This window comes from Aethalodelphis obliquidens, unplaced genomic scaffold, assembly GCF_003676395.1.
Source record: "Aethalodelphis obliquidens isolate GAN/ISIS:26980383/991018 unplaced genomic scaffold, ASM367639v1 scaffold35, whole genome shotgun sequence".
In the NCBI taxonomy this organism is placed as follows: Eukaryota; Metazoa; Chordata; class Mammalia; order Artiodactyla; family Delphinidae; genus Aethalodelphis; species Aethalodelphis obliquidens.
Genome location: NW_020837979.1, coordinates 1869437 through 1894743, shown reverse-complemented (window position 1 = coordinate 1894743; position 25307 = coordinate 1869437). Strand labels below are relative to the sequence as shown.

General features: G+C 50.0%; 1 protein-coding gene across 3 annotated transcripts in view; it reads left to right on the top strand.

Moving 5' to 3' along the window:
- The window catches only part of NCK2 (NCK adaptor protein 2), a 137642-nt gene that overhangs the window by 34116 nt on the left and 78219 nt on the right, over nt 1-25307 (top strand). The window contains exons 1-2 of one of the 3 annotated variants that reach the window (XM_027128691.1): nt 15634-15816; nt 15914-16098. The exons of the other annotated variants lie outside the window; for them this stretch is intronic. The gene's annotated coding sequence lies outside the window, so the exon portion shown is untranslated. Of the gene's footprint in view, nt 1-15633; nt 15817-15913; nt 16099-25307 lie in introns of those variants that run through there. 3 annotated transcript variants of the gene reach the window in all.

Below are 25307 nucleotides of genomic sequence, written 5' to 3'. Positions count from 1 at the left end.
TCCGAGGCTCAGCCCTGGCAGCAGGCAGTGTATGAGGGTTCCAGGGTTTGCCTGGGCTCAGCCAGTCCGGCCCCTCCCTGGGAGGCATCAGGGCACCCCTTTAGCTCTTGAGGCGGAAATGCATGGGGTGTGGCTGCCATCTCAGCTGGACCCTCCCATCGTGGTGGCTGCAGCCTCGCCGGCCTCGCTGTGCTCTGTGTTTCCTTCTCCTCCCCCTTTCCCCTGACGGCCCCGCCGGCAGCGAGCCCTGAAATGGTAGCTGCTCTTCTTGTTCTTGGAGGTATGGGCTCAGCTGCTGTGAGATATTTGTCGACAAGGTTGACACCAGGGATGAGGGAAGAGGGCAAATCACCCAAAGATATTTTGAAAGAAGAGCCCAATAAGCTAATGAGGAGGTAAATAGGTGGGCTGAGGGAGGAGAAAAAAAGTCTTAAACGACTTAGAGCCTAGCCCAGAAGATGGGAAGGATGGAGGCCCGGTTAGTGGTCTCTGCATTAATTTGTTCCTGATTAGATGTTACTGAGATGTGAACTGGTCTACAGCTGGATAGGAGTTGCCTCCGATAGAATTTTCGGTCAAAGGCAGAGTGCCCATGTGCTGGGACTCTGCATGGAGCTCACGTATAACATGCTTTCTCTTTAGGGTGAAATAGCTTGATGCAGACGTGACTCCGAGCCGGCCCATCTTGCTGGCCGTCAGCTTTGCACCTGAACTGGCGTGTGTGGACCTGTGGTAGTTCCCGCAGTGGGCGGGTTCCTAGGGAGGCAGCCCTTACTTAGAAGAAGGGTGTAGTTTTTCCACTTTGCTGCCTTGGGGATTGTAAACCAGGTTGGCATGAGGAAACCCAATGAACATTCCAAGTAATAGTCCTGTATAAATATGTCCAGGTTACATTTTTCTCTGGTAAGAGATTAAAAATGGAAAACTTCAGCTCTTCGAGAGTGAAAACAGCAAGGCAGCCCGTTCCCTGAGTGTGTGGTGGGGATTCACACAGAGGCCCCGGGGACGGGTGACAAGGACTTTCCTTCCGCAAAGTAGGAGTCATTTCTGTTCTTTCTTTATGTTATTGCTTGGGACAGTCAAATCTGAATGAATTTGGGATTTGCAGGACAAAATGAAATGCCCTTCAGGGTCACCGTGTAATTGTCTGGACCCGCTTCCGCTAAGGGGCAGGTCCCTTCTGTCGGATGCTGCCTCCACGCCGCAGTCCAGTGTATGGCATTTGGCAGTGATGTCATCCATTTTTATTCAGGAAAGTGTTTACTACGTTATTTTGAACAGAAATTTGCCATCTTTCTTCCCACTCCAGTGGTGTGCCCAGGGAGAAGCATTGCCACCTGCTGGTTGAGCTGGGGGGTGGGGGAAGGGGGAGGAGGGGTTGGGGTTAATTCTGTCCCGTAGCAAGGTGTTGAAAACAGCCTGTTCAGGCCCGTAAGTGTTGGTGCTGCTTTCACTGAGGCGAAGGGACACGTTAAATCCAAGAAACACTTGGTGTTTCTACTGCGAACCAGACACTGTGCTGAGAGCGCAGAGGAATATGTGTCGTTCTCCCCGCGTCCCAGTGGGGAAGGGTCCAGGGCTGTGCAGTGTGAAGAGGTTTGTGGGTTTTTACAACATAGGTGAGCATAAATGCACTGATTCATTCCTCTAATAAAAATAATAATCACTCACATTTAAATTGAACACATCTGTGGGTCAGGCTGTAATAAACACTTGCTTTTTTTAAATTTATTTTTTATTGAAGTAGAGTAGATCTACAGTGCTGTGTTCATTTCTGCTGTACAGCAAAGTGATTCACTTATACACATGTATTCTTTTTTCATATCCTTTTCCATTATGATTTATCCCAGGAAATTGAAGAGAGTTCCCTGTGCTCTACAGGAGGACCTTGTTGTTTATCCATCCTGTATGTAATAGTTTGCACCTACTAACCACAACCTCCCACTCCATCCCTCCACACCCCTCCTCCCCCTTGGCAGCCACAAGTCTGTTCTCTATGTCTGTGAGTCTGTTTCTGTAACTTTCCATTGAAAGGTTCTCACTTCACCTCGTGGAAACCGTAGCGCCATCACAATTGGGAACAAAGGCATGAAAGGCTTGGCCTGGGGAGGGCACGTCTGCTCCCTGCTCCGGGCCTGAGGTCCAGCCACCGGTCTGTGCCCCGAGAAGCCAGCAGGGGAGTGACCTCAGGCCACTAGCCTTTCTGACATTTCCCATTTCAGCGCTCCTAGGATACACACAAGTCGTTCGTCCTGTGATGCTGGTTGCGTGGAGATGTGGGTGAAGTTAGGAAACCGTGGGTGCACTTGGGCAGCTGGAGCCCGAGGTGGCCGTAGTGTTTATAGACAGATGGGAAAAGAACTGGGACCGTCCTTTCCCCCCTCCACCAAGGGGCCTGGTGGGAAGGTTCCTTCCCTTGAGATGTCCTAGGAGAGAGTAGTCGAGGTATGGTCATGGGGGTGTAATTCCTATTATCCAAAAAGATAAAAGGGACTCAATCAAAAGACAGCTGGTGGAAACCCGGACTATGGTTATTCTCACACTCTGCATGGACCCAGTGGGTTTTTCTGCCCTGGGCATACGGGAAATGTCAGATTTACAATAGCTCCGGGGGCCTGGAAGCCGCCTGAGCTCCTCTGACTGGCTGGTGTCATTCCAGTGTCCCCAGCCTGGAACCCTCCCCTCCCCTGCCCCGAGGTGCCGTTTGCCTTGGGGCTTGGCAGGAGGTCGGGGCAGGGGGCTTACTTCCCGGGACCTGCTGTGCCTGTCTGTCCTCGCTGGCGTGCTCCTGCGAGCCCCTGCTCGTAGCTGCTGGTGGTGAGATAGGTCCGTTCCCGAAAGATACCCGGGGGAGAGGCCAACGGTTCAACCCAGACCGCCTTCCTCGGCACTGAGCATCTTGCACCTCTTTTTCTTCGCGTCTTTTCATCTACGTACGTGTGGCTGTCGCATTTCTCCTTTACCTCCTGCCTCACCAGCCTTATTCTCATGTCCCTTCCGCCGTCCGTTTCTCTACCAGTTAATTCATCCACTCGTCCGGCCTTTGATGGGTCCACTCTCCTGTGGAGGGCAGCGTGACTAGGGTGCTGGACGGACACAGTCACTGCCACCTGAGCGCGAGCTGGGTGCAGGGCCTGGTGCCCGGCACCCCCCTCGTCCCGGCCGCCCCAGCGCCCCTGGGCTGGCCCCGGAAGGCCTGTGACCAGGGGCCTGGCCTCCCCACCTTGGGGTTGGCCTTTGCCTCCCCTCGGCGCTGTGCCCGCCCCTCTCTGGGCGCGAGATGCCTGGGGGTTCCCTCCACTCAGGGCCGTGAAAGTTAACCCTGTAAAGGACCTGGCACCTGCCGGCCCCCGGCAGCCCCGTGAGTGCTGTCTGTCTCCCCAGATTAACTGTTCTTCTTAACAGGGATAGACGTTCTGCAACTACTGTTGCTTTTGTCCTCATCTCTTGTCAGATATTGGCTGGCCAAAAAGTTCGTTCAGTTAGCGAATACATTGTTCGATAGAATTCTCGCTGAAAATGAAAAATGTGTCTTTTGGTCACTCCAAACCGAACAAACTTTTTGGCCAGCCCAATCATAGGAACACTGTATCTTTAGACATTTACGTATGTATGTAGCTGTACCACCTGTCACAGTTTGTACAGGGCATGTAAGACTCTTCTGTTTACGATTGCAGAACTGACCGACCTTCCCCCAGTGTCCCTTCTCCCAGAGCTTCCTGGTGTTTGTTTCCTTCCAGTGTTCTATATCCATAAAAGGCATATTTCCCCCCCTTGTCTTCTTCTTTCCTTTTCTTCATTCTAGAAGAGCTTAAGTCAGTTATAAACCATTGCCATTCAGTTCCCTGTGCCTTAAGACAAAAGCCGTCTGTACTGATTCTGTGTGTTTTTGACACAGGAGGACTAGAGAGGACCACAGAGCTCTCATTTGCTGGTTTCAGTTCTTAAAAATGTATCGGAGTTGCATTTCATCTTTCCAGAATTCTAAATGGCTAGAGACAAATTCCTATTGAAAATGTACGATGACTGTGGTCTGTTTAATGCATGTTCTCCGCCAGTCTCCCCTCCCCCAGGCCTCCAGTCTCCAGTGCTTGGGCCAGTCCAGGGCCTGAACTTGTCCTCCTTCCTCAGCTGATTGACCGGGACCCTCCCGTGGGGTGATGACCAGGCCGAGGGTGAACTTGAACCCGGGTGTTTAGTAACTTCTTTCAATGAGAAAAAAATTAACCGACTTCTTTTGATCCAAATAAGAGAGTTCTTTCCCAGTGAAGAAGTTTCTCTGAGTCTTTCTGATGAAGTTGATTCTCTTGCCAGGTACCATCCTAATAATATTGCCAATATAAAGGTCTGAAAAACACCCGGTAAAGCATTATTGCCCATCACGGTCTCTTGTGAGGATCCGGCCCTGTGTTTCCTGGTTCTCAAACTTGAACTTGTTCCAGATTAACCAGATGGCTTTTTAAGACACAGAATGCTACCCCCACCCCACCCGTGCCCAGTTCCTGCCTCAGGAGTCTGGAGTGGGCCCCAGTAATTTGCATTTCTAAGAAGCTCCCAGGCGATGCTGCCGCTGGCCGGCTGGTCCGGGCTCAGGTGGAGCCGCGAGGTAAGGAAGAACAGCCCGGGCGTTGGTAGCTTAGCTGACCTTGTACACGTGGATGTCGGCTCTGCCTTCTCCCTGCTTTGATGGGGGGTGTCCCTGCTTTGATGGGGGGTGTCTGCCTTGGAGTCTGACATCCTGGTGTCCTCAGGCATGCACTGAACGCAAAAGACCAGAAGTGGCCCATCTCCAAACACCTCAGTGTTCGTTGCTTTTGCCGTGTGAAATGTTATCCCCTGTTTGTGTGATGGGAGGGATTAAGAGTTGATTTGTGAGCTAAATACGTGGTACCCCATGTCTCCTTCCTCGGAGCCCCCAGGAGGGCCTGCACGCGTCTTACATGTGAAAGTAGCCATTAGGAAGCGGTGCTTTTGATGCGATTATGATTGCAGACTCTCGTCTCCTCCCTTCCTGCAGCCTGTGTAATCGCTTATCTCCTATTTTTAGTGGCTCTCACACAGTTGACTCAAGGTGGTAATCAATGCTGGGCTCTGCCTCTCAGGCGCCTTGGCTGGCAGGGGGTGAGGCTCTGGGCCTGGCGCGGGTGACGTGGCCCGCTGGAAAGTGGATCCCTGGGCAGGGGGCCTGGGAGCCCCCGTGAACCTCCACCGGCCCCTCCTCGCGAGCCACCCCCCCCTCCCAGGGGAGCCCGGTAGAGACTCCGGTTCCAGGCGAGGCTGCATGGAGTGTCTCACCACTCATGGGAGGGTCTTGCTGCCCCCAGCCTGTCCTCACTTTCAGGCGAACAGCTGGGCGCCGGGTGGGCTGAAGGTGCCCCTGTTCTCTGAGCACCTGGGGGAGGGAGTCCCCTGTCCAGGTGGGTCTCTCACCGCCAGCTGGTGTGCACGGTCAGGACGTGGGTGGAGTGTTCGCCTCTTCAGCTCTGGCCTCTGAGTTGTGGCCCAGGAGGGGTCTGGCTGGCTAGTCCACTCCCGTGTGGCCGGCGAGGAGAGCTGCCGCCCCCAGGGGTTCATAAAGAATCAGCCAGAACCCCACGACCCCCCTTTGACATCAGCACACAAACCCCGAGGACAGTTGTCTTGTCATTGGAACTTGACAGGAGTTGGAGGACACTGCGGGGGTGCTGCCCTTCCAGCTCAGGACGCTTTGGGGCTCTGGAAATACCCTGGACCAGCGTAACCGAAGGTGCCTGATACTGTGAGCCGCCCCAAAACCCTGTGGCCTGGGGCTCACCCGTCCTGCACCTGCCTTTTCTCCTTTGTTAAATGAAGTGCTTAGAGCAGAAGAGCTTTACTCCTTCCCTTTAGGGTTTAATTTCTAGTAATTTGTAAGAGAATGTGGATTTCACCTGGAGGAGCCTGGGTAGGGATGTCAATTACAGCCGCACTGTAAGGACTTGGTCATGTTTCCTCTGCCCCCCTTTAACCTCCCGTGCTCTCATCTCTGCCTCTTCACCCCAGAAGACTAGTGAGCTGTGCGGATTTCAGGATGACTGTCCTTTGGGGCCGGCAGGGCCCGAGGGCGTATGGGGTGTGGGTTCAGGGAATGCACGTTCTCCCTCTCACCGTCCTCACCAGCCAGCGCTTCCAGCAGTGATTCGATTCACCGTCCCTGGGATGTCCTTACTCCTGTATGTTTATGTGTGTAGTTTATGTTTATACAGCACTCCGATGTGTTCCGTTGTTTTATGTGGTCACCTTTTCTAGAGGAAGGAGCATTTCTAATTGGCTCACTTTATACTAGAACTGGTCACCGTGACCTCTGTAAGGAAGGACGTGCTGCAGGCTTTTATTTCTATTATTTTATAATTCAGACGTATCAGGGCCTCCCACCCTTCCTGTCGCCCGTGAGCCGGGAGGAGTGTGCAGAGTCTGATCGGTGTGAAAAAGACACAGCTGCTGTTAGTCATTGTGTTTTCGTAGGACACTACCTTTTTTTTTTTTTTTTTTTTTGGCTGCGTTGGGTCTTTGTTGCTGCACGCAGGCTTTCTCTAGTTGCGGCCAGCGGAGGCTACTCTTGGTTGCCGTGCATGGGCTTCTCATTGCGGTGGCTTCTCTTATTGCGGAACACGGGCTCTAGGTGCGTGGGCTTCAGTAGTTGTGGCATGCAGGCTCAGTAGTTGTGTCACGCAGGCTTCGTTGCTCCGCGGCCTGTGGGATCTTCCTGGACCAGGGCTCGAACCCGTGTCCCCTGCATTGGCAGGTGGATTCTTAACCCCTGCGCCACCAGGGAAGCCCAACACTAAATGTTTTAATATCTGTTGTATATACAGCCTTTGCATAGATGAGACTATCGAATGAACGGATTTCATTTTGGGTGGGTAGCAGGGGGGAGTTCAACCTGCTACAAACCTTTTTAAATTTTTTTTTGGAAGTATGTTTAGGAGCAACAGGAACGGCCTTAGTGTCTGAGCAGTTGATTATAAACCGCAGGCTCGTGCAGTGTGCACGAGGCTCTGTAGCGACTCCTCCGTGGCCTCCCCCACCTCCTCTACCCGGTCAGGCCTTGATAACTGGAGAGACAGGAGGTGCCCGTCGTGGCCTCACGGGTAACAGCTCTCTGCCCTGGAGCTGCTTCGCTGGCCTTCGTGTGTAGAAAGCAGTCTGGAGCCTAGAGTTTTCTAAAGGCCCTTCAAGCTCTCCTATCTTCTGATGCTGTCCTGTTGTAAGATGGGACTTCTTAGGTAACAGCGTAATCAATTCAGTGTAGTTTTCATAAGGTGGAATCAAAGAATGACTCATGCATATGTCAGCTTCAGGACTTACCAGTTAATGGCCAGTCTTGTTTATCTAAACTGCCACCCTCTCCAACAATTTATTTTTAAAGCAAATCCCAGATATCCTTTCATCTGAAAATACCATAGGAAATATTCCAGTAACAAAAATTCCTTATTCATTTTTGTTAATTAATAAACTGAACCGAATAGGCAGCCAATGTTCAAATTTCCCAGCTCTCTCAAACATTTTATTGAAAAATTGCTTGTTCAAAGCAAGATCCAAATAAGGTCCATACACTGCAGTGGAATCATTGACGGGTTGCAGGAACCGGGTCTTGTGTCCCCAGTTTGGGTTTCCCACTGCTGCGGTTTGCTAACTAGACCCCCGTTAAGCATTCGTCTGTGTCCTCGTGTGTCCTGTAAACCGCTGGCCAGATGGAAAGCTGATTCTCGTCAGGTTTTCTGGCAAGATGACTCCAGGGTACCACGCATGCTTCTGTCAGGGTGAAGCCAAATCCGGCCTCTGGATCCTGACACCGAATTAAATCTCGGAGACGGTTTTGAGTGAAGTAGAAAAGAAGAGCTTTATTGCTTTGCCAGGCAAAGGGGGCCACAGCGGGCTAATGCCCTCAAGACTATGTGTCCCAACCCGGAGGGGGTAATGAGGAGTTTCGTAGTAATGGTTCAAAGAGGGCGTGGTCAGCTCGTGGACACTCTTCTGATTGGCTGGTGGTGAGGTCATCGGGAGTCGGCATCATCATCCTTCTGGTTCCAACCGGTCTGGGGTCTCCTTGCTTGTGAGCAGCAGACAGTAAACTTCTCCCACCTGGAGGGGGTTTCAGTACCTGCAAAACAGCTCAAAGATATTGTCGTGTGCATCCCTTGAGGGGAACCAGGACCTGCCCCAAGGCTGCGCTATTGTTTCTCTCGACTGTTTGTTTCTCCCTGGTCTCTGCATCCCCTCCCTTCCCTATTTACCAACTGCTTGACTCTGCCCATTGGAACTCAGGGAAGGTTCTGGAGGCTGAATGAAGCCTATTTCCTGTAATCAGGAAGTGGGGAAGGCAGAAAGGTTTCTGTGCCCAGGAGCCCCACAGGGTCCTGCTTGGTATCAGGGGGACACGGGAGGCGTGGAGGTTGTGGCCATGGTCGGTGATACATCATTCCAGAGGGCTGCTGGCCCTCGGCCCCGGCTGCCCTTCCACACGTACCAGCGCAGCGAGGAGAGCGCGCAGCTGTGTCCAAGGCCCAGTTATGCTGGGAGATCAGTGCTTTACTTGGCAGTTTTCAGAAGAAATAGTGCTGCTTCCCCAGCATCCTCATAAGCCACTAGTGAGGCTTTTGTCTGGTTTTAGAGAAATCAGGAGCTCGTGATTTCCGGTGTTTCTCAAGTGTTTCCGTCGCTTGCAGCTGAATCCTTGCTGCTGTGGGGAGGCCCAGCTGCGTCCAGTGCCGGCTGCCTGGGGGTGGTTGCTGGGGCTTCAGGCTTCTTAGGCCAGTGTCTGCCCCAGGCCGGGCTCCCTTCAGTAGGAGATGGAATTCGGGGACCACAGTTTGGGATTCAGGGCTGCTCAGTGCTCCCTGGTTGGCCATTGTGTTTGGGGCTTTTCAGTGCACAAAGGTGGTATTGTTTTGATCTATTTTTTTTAACATAATCTATTGTAAATTTACATGATTTTAATTCAAAATTAGAATTACAAGGTATTTTACTTCTTTGATTTTATATTTGTATCTCTTTTCTCTTAGGCTGAAAATTTTTGTCCCTAAGAACATGAACGTAATCACTTATTCACTTGATTATCCTACTTTATTTATACACAAACCATAGAAAGGTTTAGGATATCTCCACCAATACTTTTGCCAACACCGTGAGTACTGAAAACAGCTGAAGATGTTTTGTCCTCACCATTTATCCCACTAGGAAAATGTAGTCAAATGATTGAGCTTCAAAGTCTTTCAGAGTATTTTCCCTCTGTGTTAATGCCACCACCTCAATATATAATTTGGTTAATTTGTTTCCATTCTGCTTTTGATTTTTAGGACTTAAAAAATTAATATTGGTTTATAATTATGTAAACTGTTTACATGGTCCAGAGCCAAAAGAGTGTCCTCAGAGAGGTTCGCTTTGTGTTTCTCTCTCCTCTCCTTCCATCGCTATTTTCAAATGGATGATTTTTCTCTTCCCCCTTGTATTTATTGCTTTCTAATGCAAGCACATACATGTCTTCATAAGTTAGATTTTTTTTTTTTTGCGGTACGCGGGCCTCTCACTGTTGTGGCCTCTCCCGTTGCGGAGCACAGGCTCCCGACGTGCAGGCTCAGTGGCCATGGCTCACGGGCCCAGCCGCTCCGCGGCATGTGGGATCTTCCTGGACCGGGGCACAAACCCGTGTCCCCTGCATCGGCAGGCGGACTCTCAACCACTGTGCCACCAGGGAAGCCCTAGATATTTGTTTTTAATACTCGATGTTTTCTTAAATAAACAATAGCACAGGCTATACACTTACCCCAAACTAGAGTTTGAAGGGTTGCCTTCTAATGATGGGGCAAGTTGTATCTTAATCATGACATTGAGTTAAACCGTGTGTGCCTACTTACTCGGTTATTTTGGAAGGGATAATTAAGGCGACTGCCGCCTAGATATTCTAATCCTATTCCAAAATAGTTAGAAAATGCGTGAATATTTCTGTCTTATTTTTGCTGTTTTAAAAAAAACCCCAAACCTGGCCTGTTTAATTTACATGTATTCTAGTTCAGCGGTTCTCAGCCCGGTGATTTCATCCCCAGGGGACGGGTGGCATCGCCTCAGATGTCTGGGGACGTTTTCGATCATCACAGCTCGAGGGAGGGTTGGGGAGCCGCTCAGCTTCTGCAGCGCGTGGGGCAGCCCTCCAGCCAAGAAGCATCAGGCCCCGTGTCCGTGTCCGTGCGTCTGGCCAGAAACCCTGCCTGGTTCCAAGGGGCCTTGAGAGCTTGGGTTGCCTCCTTCCCTCCCTCATTGCCTCCCTCCCTCTCTTCTTTTTACTCCCTTTTCTCCCTTCTTTTCCAGTAAAACTAGCTTTCTACCTCTAAGGCTTTAGGAAAACGTAAACCATTTACAGTGAAAAGACAGGAGAACATCAACGACTTGTGCTTTGCCGGCTTGTGTGGAGGGAGAGCCCAGCACCAGAAAGCACCATTTCCTTCACTCCGGCGTAAAAACCCTGTGTGTGACCGAGTATTTTGGAGGAAGCAGATCCTGCTTTGTGACGTGTCTCGGGAATACGGGATTTCTTGTTCGGTGCAGGCACGTGGAACACCCACCAGCAGGACGGCTTAAAGTGCTTGAAGTTGAACTTGTGATTCTGGTGACACTGCAACTTCACAGCGGATCCTGACGTGCTACCCGCTTATGAAAGACGTTCATTCAAAGGCACATGTGAGTGTAGGTGCCCAGTGGGCGGTGGGCAGCTCTGCTGCTCTTAGGAAGTTCTCTTGTCATTGATGACATTCCCCCTTCCTCTGGGGGAACTTTTCCCATCTCTGTACTTTCCGTGCCGCCCTTCAGTGTCTTATGAGATACTCAGTTTCAACTAAGAAGAGGGGTGAGTGATTCCATCCCGTTGTGGTTTAAGGTGACATGGATGTGGAGCTCGCTCCTTTTCTCACGTCGGGACACCTGAGGGGTGTCGGCGAGGGCCCTGGTTGCCCTCGAGCATTAGCAGAGGGGGGCCCGGAGTGTGATCGCGGGGCGTCGGAAGCAGGTGTTGGAGGTGGTCGTGTCCGGTGCTGCGATGGACTTGCTGGCCTTGGATCTCAGCATCCCTCCTGCCTGTGGTGATGCAGGAGACAGGTGATGTGGTGTCCTTCCGTAAGGTCCTGCGTCACCGCTCTTCCCCTCCCCAGTACCGCCCAGCCTCCACCAGGTCAGTTCAGCCATCTGGACACACACTGATCATGTCTCTGTGACACCAGTGAGCGCAGTACGGGTTGATCCCGTGGAAAGGAAGAGGTATCATGGGCAAGTCAGACACTAAGGTGACGGCTCACAGGTCGTCAGCCCTGGGGAGCTGGGTTAATAGGATCATTTTGTTCAACGTTTTCCTGTGAACTTTGACTCCTGGGGCTGCTTGGATGGCACTCATGGGGGTGAAAGTGTCCTGTGATGGTTACAAGGGTGGTCCTGCAGAAATAGATCAAGTCACCAAAATCCCTTTTGATTTTAGATTCCCTGCCCCAAGACATAACATTTATTATCCTTTTTAGGCCTTTGACTGGCATCTTATGCCACCAACCTTCTTTGTTCAGTGTTTCCCCTGCGTCCCCCCATCCCCTCTCAGGAAGAGTTGACATTGACTTACAGGCCTCTTCCCTTGGACACTGAGAACCTTTGGAAGGACTCACCCTATTTCAGCGTTTATACTAGCTTTGGGGGCAGCCCCTAAATGTTGACAGGGGTCTGAAGCCTTGGTTGGATTTTTAATTTATTCAGCACAGAAATAAACGGTGTGTGTTGTTTTTGGGTGGTGGCTGTTGAACGCAGGGTCTAGGGCAGGGAGTAGTGCCCTGTGAGGGCAAAGTGGTTTCCACGTCTTTCCAAGGAGGAGAAGAGGGCACCCCTAGCGGCAGGTGGCCTTCTGATGGGGGCAGGTGGGATGAAGTTCTTAAGCACTCCTGCACAGGTATGGGGGGACCACGTTCCAGACAGCCCCTCAGGCTTCAGGATTGATGGGGGTCACGGTCCTGGCCTTGTGGGATCCCTGCCCAGCGGTGGACAAAGCTCCTCGTAACAGTAAAGGAAGACGTCATGGATTCATTGCGAGTCTCCCGTGGTCGGGCTTAGGGGTGGGTACCAAGCCTTTGGTAACCGTAAGCAGTTAAAACAAAGCAAAAGGCCTTAAACTGGGAAATCCTATTGGTGTCTGCCTTCCCATAGAAGCTGGATGCTTCTAGAAAAGAAAACCAGCTCAGAAATCTGGCACTGAAGGACTCTGTCAGCGATGTAGCGTGGACTCATCGGTTTATGGTTTCATAACTTGTTAAAGGTTCTGACACTGACTGCAGATTCCTGAGCAGTTTCATCGCCTTAAGTCAGGTCTGACTGCAGATGACCAGCTGTATTAATCGATTCAAGTCATTTCCTAGGAGAACCAAATTACAACTCCATTTTCATTAATTTACCGTCGTGATCCATCTATTTCAGAGCCAGGATTAAATTATCTCCTACTTCCCGAAGATGCGTGTTTGAACATAACTATCTGTGGGATTTTGATATTCTGTGAAAGGCGTAGGAGTTAAAGTTAACTTGTTGTTAAGTTTTGTTTTCTTCTATTATCATTTTGTCGAAAAAAATTTTTTAAAAATTTCAATGCATGTTTTTTTTTTTTTAAAAGGCAGCTGAAACCTAACATCAAGGGAAGCCTCCCTTCTGTCTCAGGCATCCAGATGGTGCCTCAGCAGGGCCAAGGCCATGGTTTCTTGTGTGTACATCCAGAATGTTCTGGAAATAGCTAAGTACTAGGTTACTCAAGCCATTTATTTTCTTCTGGCTTTCTGCCTCTTTCTTCTTATAATATGAAGACACCTCTCCTTTACTTATTTTTAAAGATAAGTAAAACCACTGAATCGTACACTTTAGTTGGTGAATTTTTATGGTCTGTGAATTGCATTTCGATTTAATAAAAAGTAGCCTTAGAGTTTGGGGACTGATTTGGAGAGAAGAAATGGATGAAGCGTGGAATGCTTTCATCTTCATGTCGTCACAAGGGACTAGTGAGGTTCCCCAAGGATCTGCGTAGCTTGGGTTAAAACCATGTTTTTATGTATTATTTAGGTGGAGAAACCTGTGGTGAACCCACCAAGGTTCCTGGTACACAGTTAAGTTCACTCGGGTGATGTATCTCAGCAGGAGGGTAAACTGCGGGTCTGTAATTACAGGCAGCTTAACTGGGCAGCAAAGTGGTAGTTAAGATTCTTCGTGGGTAAATACATTTGCGGAGAAGAACCCAACATGTCCTTACCTTACTTTTCTGAGTGAAGTATGTATGTTGGAAGTCTTGCCTACTTAGAACTTAGAGACATGCATCCTGTTGTGCAGGTGGATGACGCTTCAGTACGGTGCTACTTATTAAACGGTTTGCCTACTGATGGCATTCCGGCCCTGTCCTTTCGGTCCATTTTGATACGTCCTACCCGCATTCCCCGTGGAGCCGTGTGGCTCTGTACTTTCCTCACCAGCCTGTGAGCACCTGCGCCCACTGCCACCCATTGCAGTATGCTATTTCATCACACTTAAAATTAATTTGTTTTACTTCTACTTTTGAAATACATTTTGGCTTACAAAATGTTGCAAAAATAGTACAAAGAATTCCTGTATACCCTTCATCCAGCTCCCTCACATCTTAACCAAATTGCACAAAGTAGGAAGTTGACCCAGATGCCTTGCTACTATTATCCTATTGGATGGGCCAAAAAGTGCCTCCGGTTTTATAGGTAAAAATAAAAGACACATTTTTCATTTTCACCAAGAACTTTATTGAACAAAGTATTCCCCCTTTTGTCGTTCCACTACCTTCTGCCATTTTTCAGGCAACATCGTAATTCCATCTTCCCCAAACTTTTTATCTTTTTGAGCAAAGAACTGTTCCAGGTGCATTTTACAGTCTTCCAGGGAATTGAATTTTTTTCCATTAAGAGAATTTTGTTAAGACTTAAATACATGGAAATCCGAAGGTGCAATGTCTGGTGAATACGGTGGATGAATCAGAACTTCCCAGCCAAGCTGTAGTGGTTTTGGCCCGGTCATCAAAGAAACATGCGATCTTGCGTTATCCCGATGGAAGATTATGCATCTTCTGTTGACTAATTCTGGACGCTTTTCGTCGAGTGCTGCTTTCAGTTGGTCTAATTGGGAGCAGTCCTTGTTGGAATGAATCGTTTGGCTTTCTGGAAGGAGCTCATAATAGAGGACTCCCTTCCAACGCCACCACGGACACAACACCACCTTCTTTGGAGGAAGACCGGCTTTTGCTGTGGTTGGTGGTTCATTTCGCTTGCCCCACGATCTCTTCCGTTCCACATTATTGTACAGTATCCAATTTTCATCGCCTGTCGCAATTTGTTCTAAAAACAGAATGTTTAAGTAGAGAATCGCATGCGGAAATACGGTCAAGGAGGATTTTTTCCGCTTAGCTTACGTGGAACCCAAACATTAAAGTGACTCACAACCAAACCTGGCGCAAATGATTTTCAGCGCTTGATCAGGATATGTTGAGTATGTCGGCTGTCTCCCGCGTGGTATAACATCGATTGTTCTCAATTAATGTCTCGATTTGATGGCTATCAACCTCAGCTGGTCTGCCCGACCGTGGAGCATCGTCCAGCAAGGAATCTCCAGCACGAAACTTCGCACACCACCTTTGACACGTTCGATCAGTCACAGCACCTTCTCCATACACCGCACAAATCTTTCCGTGCATTTCAGTTGTGTTTTTACCTTTCTTGACATAATAAAGCATAATAGGCTGAAAATGTTGCTTTTTTCTTCCACCTTCGATAGTAAAACGGCTACACAAAAATTCACCAATTATGATAAGTCTTTTTTTTAAATGCACACTGACATGACAGTTGTCACATGCAATCTAACAAAAATTGTTCCGAATGAAGTTAAAGACAACTAAGTGCTACTAGAGCCATCCTATGGAAGAAAACCAGATGAACCTTTTGGCCCACCCAGTACTTTCTGATCTCACAACCTGATGGGTGAGAGGTGATATCTTGGTGTGATTTTAGTTTACGTTTATTTTATCATGAGTGAAGTGCAGTACCTTTTCTTATGTTTGAGAGCCAGGTATTTTCTTTCCTGGTTTTCCTGTGTCCATTGTTCTTTTGATTTGTTTTTCTTCTTTCAAATTAACCAATTTTTCTTTTCCTCTAATTTTTTTTAACATCTTTATTAGAGTATAATTGCTTTACAATGGTGTGTCCGTTTCTGCTTTATAACAAAGTGAAGCAGTTATACATATGTCCCCATATCTCCTCCTTCTTGCATCTCCCTCCCTCCCTCCCACCATCCTCTAATCAATTTTAAGGAGCGCTCACTGCGTCAGGACAAGTAGCCCTTTGTGTCATGAATTGCAAATATTATTTTCCCTAACTCTTTGTGTTTTGAGTTCGCCTGGAGTATATTTTGACATGTACAGAAGTTTTTATATTTATATATATTGAATTCATCTTTTGTGGTTTCTGGATTTTTAATCTTAGATTTAAAAGAAGTTCTTCCTTCAAGGTTATAAAGTATTTCTTCCATATGTCCTCCTGTGCTTCTGTTTTTCACTGTAAATCTTCAGTGCATTTGGAGTTCGTCCTGTCGTAGGATGTGAAGTTTCTGGACGGTTACCAAGGCATCCTGTGGCCTTGTTTGGAGAAGTCTTACCTTTTCCCCAGTGCTTGAGCCGGCACCCTGTGTCCTGCACCAAATTCCCAGACGCTGTGGGTCTGTGTTCCTCTTTCCTCATCTGTCGTTAGTCTGTCCCTTATAGCCCACACCAAACATGAACAGGTGAGTTCTTTGAAATCTTCCCATTACTTTAAATAAACAAAACAAAATGGCATTATATCAAAGTCTAAGAAAAGCTCATTCCTGTGCTTACATGTAGGTAAACGAGACAGCACAGGCCTGAAGGTCCCTGAGTGTTTGGCAGGGGGTAGAAGGCGGATGGCCCCCTCCGTCGCGCACCCAAAAGTGGGTAAAAAAAATGAATGTCCATTCAAGGAGTCATTATGGTGGCCTCGCCTGCACTGCCCTCCGCATCCTGCCAGCCGTGTTCTTGGGTGCAGGAGGGTAAGGATGCCTGGTGGGAAATTGGAATGAAAATAGTGACAACATTTTTTTTTTTTAAGATTTTTTTGATGGGGACCATTTTAAAAGTCTTTACTGCATTTGTTACAATATTGCTTCTGTTTTATGTTTTGGTTTTTTGGGCCAAGAGGCATGTGAGATCTTAGCTCCCTGACCAGGGAGCGAACCCACACCCCCTGCATTGGAAGGCAAAGTCTTAAGCACTGGGCTGCCAGGGAAGTCCCAGCGACAACATTTTTTTAATGGGGGCGGGGGGGGGGGCAACATTTTGGAAAGTATGTAAGAGTTTCCTGAAGAACTTTCTTTAGTAAGTTTAGCTCCTGGTCTTTAGGAAATCTGTATCATTTAGAAATCTTGTCTGTGTTCACATGACACAGTGAAACCTCAATGGTTGACAGAGATCGTTACTGGTTTCCCCCTAAGCACTTGCTCCGCTGGAAGAAAGGGTCAGTGCCGCGTCTGGCTCGGTCACCCTGCACCGTCTGGCTCTCCTTGGTCTCCGCATGAGGGGCAGTACGCACAGGGTCAAGGCTAGGGACTCCCAGGTCAGCGGGCTTGCAGTTCTCACTGCACCTGTGCACCGGGCACACGTGTGCGCATCCCCGACTTCTCCGGTGTGATGGGGACAGTGAAGTGGCCTCCTGGTGTCAGGACGGAAGGTGACGACGCAGGAGGAGCCTCAGCCATGTCTGTATCCCCAGTAAGTGCTGAGTAAGTGACAGGCAGTTCCTTGGTCTGTTTCCTTTCCTCGGTGTGTGTAGCTCCGCGGCACGGAATTCTTGGACTCGTGGGCTGAAGGTGAAGGTAGGCAGGGCAGGGCTTGGGGTAGATAAGAGAGGGGCAGGTGCGTGTGAGGAGAACGCAGAGAGCTGGTCCCGGTGAGGGAGGTTCGCCCACGCGTTCCAGGGTCTGACTTTGGTCTTTCTGAAAGGACGGCGGGGCGTCTGGGCTCGGCGCTCGTGAAGATGCCACCGGGTGCAGGATCCCGCGGGATCACGTGTCACGTGTGTCTGGGTGTTTTGGTTGCTGTCTTTTGTCCACAAGAATGATCTCCAAGACAGAGTGTATTGAGCACACACCATTGAGAAGGACTTGCACCGAGACGGGAAGCAGCCAGTGGGAGTGCACGTCTCTGCTGCACGCGCAGAGCTCGAGTTGGGGTGATTATGTGCGTTCGTGGCTGGTTGGCGTAAGTCCTGCCGGGATTCTCCGGTGGCCTTGAAGGAGAGGAGGGCTGGAAGATTGGAGCTGGCAGGTGTTCTGATTTTCTGAATGGAGGGAAGAGCAGGATCAGGAGAGAGACTGCTGCACAGATTACAGAGTGGGCGTGAAGCCGGGAGGCCTGTGGGCGTCTCTGCCAGCTCCCGACGCCCCGGGGCTTGATTCCGCAGGCGGCTGGGTCAGCTCGGACCCTCTTGTGAACGCAGCCCTCAGGTCTAGATGTCACCTTACCTTCTCGCCTTGGACCCTCCCTGCTGCCCTGGGCCGCCGGCTCCTTGGGGACGGCCGGTGGTCATCCGCCCTCGCCGTGCTCTGTGGGGCCCCGGCCCCATCCGCTGACCAGCTCCCTTGCCTCCCTGCATGGTCTTGTGACCCAGCGCATGGCTGAGGGACAGTTGCGTTTTTACTTTCATAGTCTGGTTACACACACAAAGGGTGTAGGACGTTCGCAGAAAGAAAAGGAGAAGGTCCGAGGGACAGAGTGGTGAGAGGCCCTAGTGCAGGGCTGGCTCCAGGGCGCAAAGGAAACGTGGCGAGTGCCTCTCCTCCCCCGACGTCCTCTCACCACCCCCCCAGTGGCTTCTCTCTTTGTCTTTTTTCCTTCTTATTTTTTTAAACCGTTGCATTGCACACTGTTAAAAACACTTTTTAATTTTTTATTTTCTTTTTGCCTGCACCACATGGCTCGTGGAGCTTCCCCGACCAGGGCTCGAACCTGAGCCCCCTGCAGTGGAAGTGCGGAATTCTAGCTACTGGACCGCCAGGGAAGCCCCCCCAGCGGCTTCTTATCTCCCCAGCGATGGCCGGGGTTGTTCGGGTCGTCTGCGGAGGCCCAGTTCAGACGTGGGGTTTTGGGGGCAGGGTGGTCCTCTGTTCACCCCGCCCCGCCACCGGCCCTTTATATTAAGATGCTAGTACAGGAGACAAAGTAGCCTTTTCTTTGAGCACCTACTAGGGGCCTGGAACTTTGCCAGGTGCTTTGTATAGTATTTACAGCAGGTATGCAAGGTAATGCTTTTCTCCTTATCCTACATCTTATAGGTGAGGAAACTGAGCTTTAGAGACAGGCATTTGTTGAAAGACGGGCCAGTCGGGGGTGGAGCTGGCATCTCACGCGCCCGGGTGCCACGCGCGTCTCCCTACGCGGGAGGACTGTCGCGTGGAGAGGTAGCTGATAGGATGGCCGTCCCTGGACTGTGGTCTGCTAGTTTGCTCCCTCCCAGGGAAGGTCTCAGGTGTGTCCTGCCCTTGACCTCGATCTGAGCAGCAATGTGGACAGAGCCCTGGAAAACGGCGTGTGGGGTTTGCAGGTGAGGCATTGATGGAGGGATGGGGTCAGCCAGGGCTGAAGCAGAAAGAAAACTCTCGAGAAGCTGGAGCGCTGGACTGAAAGTGGAGTGGAGAAGTGGACCAGGAGGGTCAGGGAAATGCACGTGTGCCCTGCTTCCTCTCAGAAAACACCTGCCAGGTGCAGCGTGAGAGGCCGTGCAGCTGTGATGCTGCCTACGCGACGCGTCTCGGGCAGCACTGACGTGCATTTCGCATCGTCAGCGTCTCCACTCTCTGCAAGGATGTCCCCACCGAGGCCACGTGTCACATACAGAGGTGATGGAGGGTGACCCACAGGGGCCTGAGCTCCCCCGTTTGGGCTCTTACCTTCCACTCGTCTGTGTGTCTGCTTTGTGGAGGCAAAGCCTACGTCTGTGTTGCCTGTTGTGTGTCCGGCACCCAGCACAGTGCTCGGAGGGCTTCAGAAATACTTATGGGGTGACTTATCTTGAAGTCCATCCAGAAGAGAGAACATTTAGGAAACCTGTCATTTTTCAACTTAGGAAGGTTTTGCTTGCAGAAGAGGCCCGAAGGGACACCGCAGTTCCTCTCACTGTTGGAAGGTTAGTCTCGGGAAGGAGAGATCAGACCTGCTTTCTGGTCCATCATAAGTTACTTTTTATGTAAAACTATTATGTTCATATATCCACTGTTTTCTTTTTTAATTCTAAGGCAGGTATTAGCAGGTACTTTGGATAGCGCGCATCTGCTTTAGAAGTTACCTAGAAAAGTTTAACCGAATTTTTTTATAGGTGGGTTTTCTCGCAGCAGATACAATAAAGAAGCACCACTGCGTCATCCCACGTTTGCCCTTAGCCCCTCGCTGGCCCGAGTCCCGTAAGGAAGACGGCATCTGTGCTGTGCCTCATTTGCATACAGTGTTTGCGCGGAGCAGATGTGCGTCACATTTCCATTGAATAAGTGTGACTTTATTTTTATCAACGAGGGGACTGATACTGTCTCCAAGGAAACCCAGCGTCCAAGGCCAAGTGGCAGCCTCCACTGCACGCAGCTGGTGAGATGCAGACTGGGCTGTGCAGCCACTGGAAGAGGTTCCTTGTGTCCTTTGTCACATGCGGAGGCGTGGCTGGCCTCATCATCTGGGTGACTCTTCTTTCAGACAAGCCTGGTGTTCGATACGGAGGGTTTGGAGATAAATCTTTTTGACTGGACCCTTCTCACTTGCTCTCCTTGTCTCTGTAACAGTGGTTCTTACCTGGGGCTGGTGTCATAACCAACTCCAGATGGTCCGGTACAGCAGGTCTCAGTGGGATCTGCGAGCAATGAACAGGCAGGGGGGACCCTTTCGGTCTCTGGAATGTGTGGTTAGAACACGCCGGTTTCAGCTCTTGCACGTCACCTGAAGACACCTTGTGTTTTGCTGAATCGTAAATCTGAGTAATGGATCACAAGGTACAGGGGAGATTCATCTTATCCCCCTACTGTCCTGTCTCTGCTTGCACGTTTTCACAGAACAAGTTACATCCGTGGAGACGGTGGTGAATTTCAGGGTTTACTGATTTCAGGGTGTCCTGCATAAGGGGTTGGTCAGGGAAGTGAATTCAGAGAAGGCTTGAAATCTCGTCTTGATTCTGTTTCCTCTGTGCACAGAATGGTGCGGTGGAGCCCAAGTTTGTCATTCTACTGCGCGCGTAAATGAATGGATCGCAGCTTTTCTTTGACACGTGCGGGGGACGAGGATTATCTAAGGAGACCTGGCTGCACCAGGACGTGGGCTTTCTTTCTGCCCAATGATTGTTGAAGTGTTTCCTTTGTGCCCAGTTGAAAAGCTGGGCATGGAGATTTTCATGCTCTTGCTGGGTTTCGGCTCTGGAAGTGCTTACACAGCTAATCTGGCATTTGCAATTATTTCCACTTCAAACTCAGCAGGAGCCTCTTTGGGGATATTCAGACAGAAATGACTTAATTGGATTTCAGCCCAGACACAGTATTTAAATGGCTCTTATGGACGACATCCATTGGGCAGCTGCCATGGGAAGTCATCTATACGTTTTTGAGCTTTAGAGTTTAGCAGTCCTCTTTGATTCATTCAGTCTCTCTCATCGGCTTCTTGCTAATTTATATAGTAAATGAAATACTCAAGAAAAATAAATTGATGGCAATAAAATGAAGACATACGGCTCGTGAGCAGGACCATCGTTTGGTTTACGGCACAGATGTGCTGCTTTCTGTGTTGAAGGCTCCGTGTCGATACCGAAGGGCTGGTTCGGGTAGTTGTGTAAGGGATTTGGGGTCTCTCGGTTTGAAGTTTGGGAGAAGAGGCTTCTGGACTCTGGGGCGCTGAGTGGGCCAGGCATTGCAACCGTAGTTGCATCAGATCTTACAGATATCACTGAGGAAGTGGAAGCTTATTGGATGATGAATGTCTGATAAGAGTCATGTTGCCGAGAGCCATATGGACACCAGCCTGTGGACGTCCCTCCCTAGAGGCACTTCTGTCTGCACAGCCTTTAAAAGGGGAGTTTGGTTATAAAAGAGCGATGGCTGCAGGAATGGAGGACATTCCTTTAGAACGTTCCAGAAGATGGGGCGGTTGAGTTCATTCCTGGGCGATGAGTTGGATTTGGCTGGACAGTGGTTTTGGGAGACTGGAGGTGGGAAGCTGTTCCCCAGGTGGCGGAAGAAATAGCAGACATAAAAGCACAGGATTGTGAAAGCAGCTGGCGTTTGGGGAAAATGTGGGTGAATACACTTTGACCGTTTTCAGAATATTCAGAAGCCCCTAATTATACTTTAAAAACACAGTGACATTAACATTTCTATTCAGTTGGAGTAATCATAAATTTGTTCTCTGAAAGTTACATTTTTATAACTATTAGCCTTTTTTTTTTAATGGGAAAATTTAGTTTATTCAACTCCCTTTTCATTCTATACGTTGTGGAATTTTTATGGAATACATTTATGGGATACTGTAATCTACACAAGCATCAACCATACACAGAAATGGGGGAAACACATCACGTTGACTCATGACCCATCAGAAGTGAAGGAGGGCAACGTGAAGGGAGATGTTTTCTCACAGTTTCTTAGAACCAAATCCATTCTGCAGGAGGCTTCTCAGTTACCAGTAATTTATAAAAATTAACAAAAAAGCCAACCTTCCCACGAAACCTTTCCCGACCTTTTGCTGCAGAGCTTAATAGTTCTGCCCTCCCAGGGGCTGCTCAGGTGCCAAAGGTCATGCGTGGGCTGTTCCCGGTCTCTTTTTCCCATCACCTTCATCTAATTGCTGTCAAAACCCTATCCTCCACACTCACGGTGAGAGGCCTGTTCTGCCTCTTAAAAGGCCGGCGATGTGATGTGATCTAGGACACAGGTGGGTGTGTGACACGCCGGATCCCTGGAGCCCTATAATCCGTTTTGTCTACGCAGCCCGCTCAGCGATGGGAGGGTGGAGGCGCAGGCTCCCCGTGTCCGGCCGGGCTTCTGGCAGAGGATGGAGCGGAGGAAGGAAGCGAAGGGAGGACAGAGTTGATCTCACAGCTTCCATCTTAATTACCCGAGAGAGACATAGTGTGAACGTGTCACAGCAAAGAATCCAGTTAAAAGTAAAGTAATACCTCCCCCCTGATTCTGCCCCACAAGTTTATTAGTTGTAACCCCTCTTAACACAACCTGGTCTGGGCTTCTTGCCTGCTTTCCAAGATTCTATTTTTAAAAAGTGTGTGTGTGTGTGTGTGTGTGTGTGTGTGTGTGTGTGTGGCCTTTCTTGCGGTTTCCCTCATTCTTTCAGTCCTTCATCCCCAAAAGGTTAAGGGACGTGAACTTCAGCAAAATAATCAAAATAGTGCTTCCACAGACTCACAGTTAGACGGGCCCTTTGGATCACCTGGTGTCTAAGTTATCTCAGATAAGAATTCAGTGTCTGTGTGTGTGTCTTTCTTCCTTTCTGTCTGTCTTTCCTTCTGTCTGTCGTTTTCAACCAAAGGGGTTTTATTCTAGTGTGTTTTTGTGTTGAAGGTTTATTTGGTCAGCGTGCTTTTTATTAGTGGTGTAATTACCTGGACAACAATGAAATCCTGCAGACACTTCATAAAGAACGCGGGTGACCCTTTTAAAATGTTTTATGTAATTAGACTGTCTAGTTACGGCGTTGAGATGTATACACACACACACACACACGTATGTATATATGCTGATTCTGAAAACTACGGTTTGGGTTAGTGGAAAGAGCTCAAGACAAACACCGATCAGGACTTTTGGAGGATGGAGGACTATTGTATTTAAGAGGCTGACATCAACTATATACACAAAAGCTTCCAAACCATCAGAATTGGTGTTCCTGATGTAATTCCCATCTGCTAGAATTCTGAGGCGGCGACTATAAAATTGAAGTCCACATTAAGGTTTGCATTATGACTCCTTGTCATGGTATTTTAGGTAAGCTTTAATACATTTCTGGTACCACATCATCAATTTTGGATAATTCTCACGTCCACTCCCATGTGCTGATCTCACAGCTACAGCTTGGAGCAGAGGGACCCTCGTCACGGAAGATGACACAGAGGCACAGGACCGCCGGGACGTGTGGTGGCCGAGCCGGGCCTGGGACCCGTGGCCTTGGGCCACTTTGGTCCCGGTGTGTGTGGTCGACCCGCTGCTGGCAGATTCGTTCTCAGTCCTGGAAGACTTGTCTCCCTCAGGCTGTTCACAGAGTTAGAAACTCGTACTTCTTCTGCCCTGTTTTCATTAATCAGCTTCTGATGCACAGACACAATCAACTGATAACCAGTGTTAGCGTTTAAAATCGATTCCAGCCCATTGCGGAGAAATGTGATGGCTCCCTTTTCAGGACAGCTTTATCTTGAGTAAGAGTCCTGATTTCGGCGGGACCTCCTAACCCGTGGAACCCCGCATCTGGCCGTCAGCACTGAGGCCTGGCGGGGCCGCTGCGCGAGGGGTGATGAGAGGTGGGTGGATCCTCTCCCTGGAAGCCCGGGTGTCAGATCCAGAAGCGCTTTCTCAGCGGCCCAGTGTCCGTCCACACGAGGCAGGAACCAGGGTTCATCTTCAGCCAGGTCATTCAAGGAGACTTTTGTGTACCTCTGTTCCGTGTCTGAAACCAGCATTCTCCCACTCAAATCAAGTTTTCCACCAAGTCGTTGAGTAGATGTGAAATACCGCTAGTTCTGCGGGAGGTCAGCGAGGCCACGCTGGCCCAGGTGGGCCTGGTCAGGGGGCAATCCTGGTGTTCATTCTGAGCTGGGCGACCACCTGGGCCACCGAGGGGTCTGGTCTGGAGAGTGGTGTCCCATTGGGACGGGGAAGAGGCCGAAGAAAGGGCCTATAATAATCATGGCTTGTTTTTTCTTTCTTTTTTTTTTAAACTGCAGGTCTCGGTGACTTGTTCTTATTAATTAATTAATTTATTTTTGCTGTGTTGGGTCTTCGTTTCTGTGCGAGGGCTTTCTCTAGTTGTGGCAAGCGGGGGCCCCTCTCCATCGCGGTGCGCGGGCCTCTCACTGTCGCGGCCTTTCTTGTTGCGGAGCACAGGCTCCGGACGCGCAGGCTCAGTAGTTGTGGCTCGCGGGCCGAGTTGCTCCGTGGCATGTGGGATCCTCCCGGACCAGGGCACAAACCCGTGTCCCCTGCATCGGCAGGCGGACTCTCAACCACTGCGCCACCAGGGAAGCCCCAGTACCTTTGTTTTATTTATTTATATAATTTATTAAAAAAACTTTTTGTTGAGGTATAGTTGATTTACAATGTGTTAATTTCTGCTGTATAGCAAAGTGACACAGTTATACACATATAGACATTCTTTTTTTTATATTCTTTTCCATTATGGTTTACCCCAGGACACTGAATAGAGTTCCCGGCGCTCTGCAGTAGCACCTTCTTGTTTATCCATCCCATATAGAATAGTTTGCATCTAGTAACCCCAACCTCCCAACCATCCCTCCCCCACCCCCCTCCCCCTTTCTCAAATTAAGGTGGTGTGTGTGGTCGAGGGCTTGAGTCCTGGAAGCTGTGTGATGCTGTCCCTCCCTGGTGTGAGGGGCTGAAGCAGGGCCCCCCAGCGTGGCAGACACTCCAGAGAGATGGTGGCGACAGATGACCTTTGCCCGCACCTCGAGGTTCTGGCCCTTTAGTGGTGATCTTTGTGGGGAGGAAGAGGGCTTTGCAGGCAGACAGGCCTGGGCCCGAATCCTGGCTGCGGCCTGAGGGTGTGGTGGTTTCGTTCCTGAGCTGATAGTCAGGTGTGTGTCCCAGGGTTGCCGTGGAGGTGGACGACGCCTTGGCGAAGGTGGAGCCGCCGGGACTGTGTCTCCTGGGGCCTGTCCGAGCGCTTCTCCCCAGCCTGCTCCTCTGTTTCTGCGGGTCAGGAGGAGGGAGGCTGGTCTCTGCGGGGAGCCTTTTGGGGATTCTAGTCCTCTGGGCAGTTCGGCCAGTTGGCAAGTAGGCAGGGCAGCGTGTCCAGTGACCTTGGGCCTCAGCAGAAGGGCGCGGGCCTCTCATGAACCCTGAAGACTCCACTGCAGGGAAGCCCGTTAGTGATGGACGCCGACACTGGACGGCCACACGCACGGAGGTTCGGGGGAAACTGCCCCGACTCCCCAGGAGGCCGGCTGGGTCAGGCACCCCGGGCACCCTCGGCGGTGTGGGCACTCAGCCAAATG